At 37.1% G+C, this 6,490-nt stretch overlaps 1 pseudogene; it reads right to left on the bottom strand.

Moving 5' to 3' along the window:
- Nucleotides 1-4,687: 4,687 nt before the first annotated feature.
- On the bottom strand, nucleotides 4,688-6,485 carry LOC138842302 (uncharacterized; annotated as a pseudogene).
- Between the last annotated feature and the right edge of the window lie 5 nt (nucleotides 6,486-6,490).

Below are 6,490 nucleotides of genomic sequence, written 5' to 3'. Positions count from 1 at the left end.
TATCATTGTAAAGTGTTTTAAATTCATAAACTCTTTAATCTTTAGTGAGGAAGTATCTTCAGGGAGATAATTCATCTGCTTTTCTTCCACCTTCCGTTTTGTAAAGTTTACCTTAGCAAGGCTTGTTAATCCTAAGAAACATTTTCATTATCTGAAGGCTTAAGCTTAAAAGCACAATTGAGAATCATTCATAATAGTCACATAATTTTCCACTGACTGATTGCTGCCTGCTCTCAAAGAACAATCATTTGTAATCTTATGATAGGATGGTGAGTAAGCATCATCTTACAGCAGTTTCTTTCCTATTAACCTTTCTGCTAATGCCACAATCTGTTTACAACAAAAACAAATCAGTCAACACTTTTGTAATTTTCATTAGTGGTACAGCTTTTCCCTCTGATTCAAAAGCAAAATGCTTAGTTGATGTGTTCATTAAATTCTGACTTTTTTTTTTTGTCTCCATGCAGTATTAAAAAAACAGCATGCGTGATTCTTTTTAAAGAGAATTGGAGTCTAAGAGAAATCAAAACCAGAGTTCTGTCATCCCTAATATGCCCTTGAGAACTGACTGGATTCGTTAGCTGAGTCCATTTTAGCATGTTTCAGATTTTGCCTGTGTGTGTGTGTGGCTGCCATGAAAGCCAGATGGATACTTTGTGAATACTTTATACTTAAGAAAAAAAACAGGGGTGAGATGCAGAAACTCCAGCCACTAATAGATCTCAACCCATCTTATTTAGATAACAATTGAGTAAATGTGGACACATATTGATTACCTTTCTAGAAATGATTTCTTTCTTATTTTCTTTTTGGCTCCTTATCCTTGGCACAAGAAATTGTTACATTAATATTGTTTTACCACCAGATATGAAGGTTTATTGCCTGGAAATTATGTATGCAGTTTCAATTAATTTTATAAAACATCTGTGTACATGTGATATACAAAGAATTTATAGTTAATCTTAATCCACCCAATGTAAACCACATAAAATTATTCTTTTTCGGGCTTCCCTGGTGGCGCAGTGGTTGAGAGTCTGCCTGCCGACGCAGGGGACACGGGTTCGTGCCCCGGTTTGGGAAGATCCCGCGTGCTGCGAAGAGGCTGGGCCCGTGAGCCATGGCCGCTGAGCCTGCGCGTCCGGATCCTGTGCTCCGCAGTGGGAGAGGCCACAACAGTGAGAGGCCTGCGTACCGAAAAAAAAAAAAATTATTCTTTTTCCCCACTGCATAACCTACTATTAATTTTATTAATAAGCCTAATTGTCAGATCGCACAAAGACCTTGGATAATGACAAAGGACATATCTTCTGTGAGTTGGGCATTTAAAAATATTTTTGAAAGGTCAAACAAATTTAAAGCACTAGGTTATTTCCCTTCAGTCATTTTGTTCTACAAGTATTTCTACCACTGTTTGTCTGAGTGGAATGTACACTCTCTAATAAAAAGAAAATAAAACAGTGACTGTCACTGACAGAGGTCAATACTGAAAAGACTTCTACAAGTTCTATTAATAAAGTTAACAATTTGAGTAAATGCTGACATGCATTACTTTATCAACCGCTCTTAAAACACCTACTACTTCTGTATGACAATTTTCATTGCTGCGATAATTTGAATTGCCACCATCAAATAACATTTCTGAGAGTCTGGCACTACATAGTGTCAGGTTTAATATTGTATCTCAAACAGGATGACAAGGTTCCTGCCTTCTACACACATCATGGCTGGTTAAGAAATATCTGGTGAAAACAAACACAATGATATCTTATTATTTCAAGGTTGTCAGCAAATTTTCTCATACTGATTAAAAATGTTGGATAAACTGGAATACATAAAACAGATAAATTATGCATGACAACCCACTTTGTCAAGGGCTTATCATAAAATTCTGTTAAAAGGTACTGTTTATTATAGCATCCTAAGTGTAAGTGAATTTATAAAAGTACAGTGGAAACACACATTCTTAGTAATAGTTTTACCACCTAAAGTTTCAAACAACTTGCATATACATACAAAGTTATATCCATATGACATTTCACGTTTTTGAAGCTCTGGATGGACCTAATCATGGAAGGATGTAGAAAGAAGAGCACCAGTTTTCTTCAATCTTTATATTATTTAGAGATACTTTGTTGAGAGTTTATTTTCTACCCAAACTTTTCTTTTAATCAACTTTTAACTTCCATCTCTTACTTTCTTTTTAAACCATATGGTATAATCATATGATGTAAAAGGGAAAAAACGTCCTCTTAAAATGGTTCAATTTCGTTTCCAACCCCAGCCAACTGGATAACATTTTCAGTGCTTAAATGTGATGAATAGGAAACTGAGTCATTTAATCCGATGCATCACGCAGGAAATGTATAGAAAAGGAATCTGAAACCTAAGAGACTTTTTTTGAGTGTGATAATAAGCTCAGGATTTCATCAGACTTTTACAGCAGCTAATAGAGTGAAGGACGGCATAGCTTCACAAGGAGAGAGATAATGCTCCATTCCCTCAGTAGTTATATAATACCAATCACAGGAGCACTTAGTCTAACAAAAGACCAGATGAGTTCTTTCTGGGAATTACTTAAAATATAGGCCAGGACAATAAAGAGACTGAATGTTAGTGTGTATTGTTCACAGGAAAGGACAGAGGGCAGTGGGAGTTGGGCAAAGCAATAGGTATATCTCAGACAGCCTTGCTACCAAGTTTCCTTGATATCACATTTGTACTTACAAGTATTAGCACAGCTTCAGTTCCCACTCAGTCAATTCCTATTAAAGACTTCCGAGGCCAAAGAGAAGTGGAAGGATTAATTCTGGTAGTCATTTGCCAAATTCACATTAGAGAGAGTAATTCACCACATTTGGAAAATTAACTAAGACTCTTTACAAAGAAGATTTAAGACTTCTAATTTTATAAATGATTTCACTTTGACACATTTATATGATTCAGTTAAACCCTTTAACTTATAGGGGAATGGTCACTGAATCCCTATCAATATCTTTGCATATAGAGCTTAATTGATTTAATGTCTTATGCAGTTTGCACTAGAAGTAGAGAAGAAAAGTTTACAAATGTTGATGAACAAAATAGAATGATTTCAAGAAAAACATGAAAAATTAGCCTCCTCTGTATTAATCAGAGTTATCCAGAAAAACAGAATAAATAAGAGAGAGAGAGAGAGAGAGAGAGAGCAATTTATCATAAAGAATTCACTCATGCGATTATGGAGGCCTGTAAGTCCCAAGATCTGCAGTCTGCAAGCCTGAAGACGAGGAGAGTCGATAGTGTATTTATACTCCAAAGGCTGGTAGGCTCAAGATTCAGGAAGAGCTGAAGTTTCAGTTAGAGTCCAAAGGGAGGAAAAGAGTAGTGTCCCACTCCTGGGCATAAATACAGAGAAAACCATAATATAAAAGGATACATGCACCCAGATATTCATTGCAGCACTATTTACAATAGCCAAGACATAGAAGCAATCTAAATGCCCATCGACAGATGAATGGATAAAGAAGATGTGGTACATATATACAATGGAATATTACTCAGCCATAAAAAAGAATGAAATAATGCCATTTGCAGCAACATGGATGGACCTAGAGATTATCATACTAAGTGAAGTAAGTCAGACAGAGAAAGACAGATATCATATGATACCACTCATATGTGGAATCTAATTTTTAAAAAGATGCAAATGAACTTATTTACAAAACAGAAACAGACTTATAGATATTGAAAACAAACTTATGGTTACCAAGGGGGAAACACGGTGGGGGAGGGATAAATCAGGATCTTGGGATGAACACACACACTACTATATGTAAGATAGATAACTGACAAGGACCTACTATATAGCACAGGGAACTCTACTCAGTATCCTGTGATAACCTATATGAGAAAAGAATCTAAAAACAAACAAATATATTATATGTATAACTGAATCACTTTGACGTACATCTGAAACTAACACAACACTGTGAATCAACTATACTCCAATAAAATTAAAATATTATAAAAAATAAATGAAGTAAAAAAAAAAAAACTATGTCCCAGCTTGAGGGCAGAAGTGCAAGAAGAAATTCCTTTACTCTCTAGAGGGTCACTCTTTTTGTTCTATTTAGGCTTTCATAAGATTGGATGATGTCCACCAATATTGGGAAGGACAACCACTTTACTCTGTCTACTAATTCAAATGTTAATCTCTTCCAAAACACCTTCACAGACACACCTAGAATAATGTCTGACCAAATGTCTGGGCACCCTGGGGGCCTACTCAAGTTGACACAAATTAACCATCATAAGTCCACGCCTTGTCAACATGGCACCCATACGCATTTCCTTAAAACCATACTTAATCTCCAATGAAAGACAATAACAAGGTCATAATTTTACCTAAAATTATACAGCTATTCTGCATACAATAAAGAATACACTAACTCCTTCCACAGAGGAAAAGGTAAAGTTCATGAGTGATGTTTACTTTTTTTGATATCCCATAACTAAAATACTATGATGTAGAATTGATAATACTTAAATACTATAATATAAATTCAACACATTTTACATTATATAATAAGAGAATAAGAGAGGTATGAAAACAAAGATCTTTTCTACACAAACACACACATACACACACACACACACACAAACACACACACACATCCCCCAACATAGTCATTACATAGTGAGGAGGTCCTTATTTCTGTAACTGATTTTGTGCTCAAAGCTGGTATTTATGACTAACTTCTTCTATTATCCATTCTGTATTCCCTCTGCTTTTAGCAAGCACCTCAGCTGGTAGAAGTTCTTTAACTGGTAGGCTGACCCACACCTTTATTTCTGAATTCCTGAAGAGTCAGAGCCATCAGTAGTCCTGCCTGGATTGGACTGTAGTTTTCCATTGGCCATAGTCACAAAACATGGTAATATTAAGAGATGTCCTAAGAAATCTATATTCCAGACACATTCTTCGTTATGTCCACTGTAGAGTAGTTGTCCAACATCCCCTTGGTAGTCAGGATCAATCATCCAAGACAACACATTAACTCCCTTCTTTGCCTGTTGATTTGGAGGCATAAGGAGCCCAAAATGGCTGAGCAACAGTCTTAACTTTCAGTTTAATGGAAACGTTGTATCTCCTAGTGAAAGCATTCCTTCTTTTGGAACTAAAACCTCTAGGACAGCAGAGCATAAGGTCATGGTAACAGGAAGCAACAATTTTGCTAGGGTGTGTCACTAGAGGTAAAAGTAAGTGGTACCATTCTCATTTTCACTTCTTGATTCCTGGACCCATTAATCCTGGCTGTGGAAGAAAAAGCACCATATATTGAATGGCGATTCAGAGCATATGTAGCCTCTGGAGAATCTTACCTCAGCTTGGCAAAGTATTGCCACCTAGCTGGTGCTGTAACTGAGTCTTCAAAAAGCTATTATACCATTCTGTCATGGAAAACAGAGAATTTCATGATTATGAGCACATTGACATAATTTTTGTGCTGTGAAGTGAATTCCTTAATCAGAAGCAATGCTGTGTAAAATATCAGGATGGTGGATAAAGCATTTTGAAAGACTACAGATGAGGGTTTTGAAACATTGCTTGCAGGGAAAGGAAATTTGTATTCAGAGTAAATCTATTCCAGTAAGAGTAAAACATAGCCCATTCCTAGATAGAAGCTGTCAAAGTTAGTCAACCTGCCACCAGGTAGCTAGCTGACAACCCCCAGGGAATGGTGCCATATCAGGGATTCAGTGTTGGGCTCTGCTGCTGGCAGATTGGACCTCAGTGGTGGCTGAATCCAGGTTGGCCTCAGTGAATGAAGTCCATGGCGCTGAATGCATGCATAACCTCCATCTCTGCCACCATGGCTACTTTGTTCCTGAGTCCACTGGCTGAGGAAAAATGCTGACAGGTGGTAAACACAGAATGTGTCATTCTATCCACTTGATTGTTAAAATGCTCTCTTTGATGATCATTCACATGGGGCAGAAATATTTTCTTGTTTTCTTTCCATTCAGAGAGGTCTACCCACATGTTCCTTCCCTACATTTCCTTGTCACCAGTTTTCTAAACATGTTCCTTCCAAATCCCTGACCATCCAGCCAAACATTGGCCACAGGTCATGAATCAGTATATAGTCTCATGACTGGCCATTTCCCCTTCCAAGCAAAGTGAATATCTGGGTAACCATCTCGAAGTACTGTCCATTGGGAGGATTTCCCTTCACCACTGTTCTTCATGAATGTCTCAGAAAAGAATTGCAGTGCTAAAGTTGTCTACTTTAAGGTGGTGCCTGTCTATCATGCAGAAACATCAATAAACCAGGCCCAATAATTCTCTTTCTCTGTCAACCAATCTTATGGAATTTTTCCTGAGGCCAAAGGTGTAGGCTGGGACAGAGAAAACAGTGTAGCAAGAGTGGGGACCATGAGTATTTGGGCCACTTCATGTAACTAACTTTTGCCTTCTGGTCTAGCTCAAATCTGATCAGGTACATTTACT

The sequence above is a fragment of the Globicephala melas genome, chromosome 4 (assembly GCF_963455315.2).
Source record: "Globicephala melas chromosome 4, mGloMel1.2, whole genome shotgun sequence".
Taxonomy (NCBI): domain Eukaryota; kingdom Metazoa; phylum Chordata; class Mammalia; order Artiodactyla; family Delphinidae; genus Globicephala; species Globicephala melas.
The sequence above is the reverse complement of the archived record's forward strand: the minus strand, read 5'-3'. Positions and strand labels throughout refer to the sequence as shown.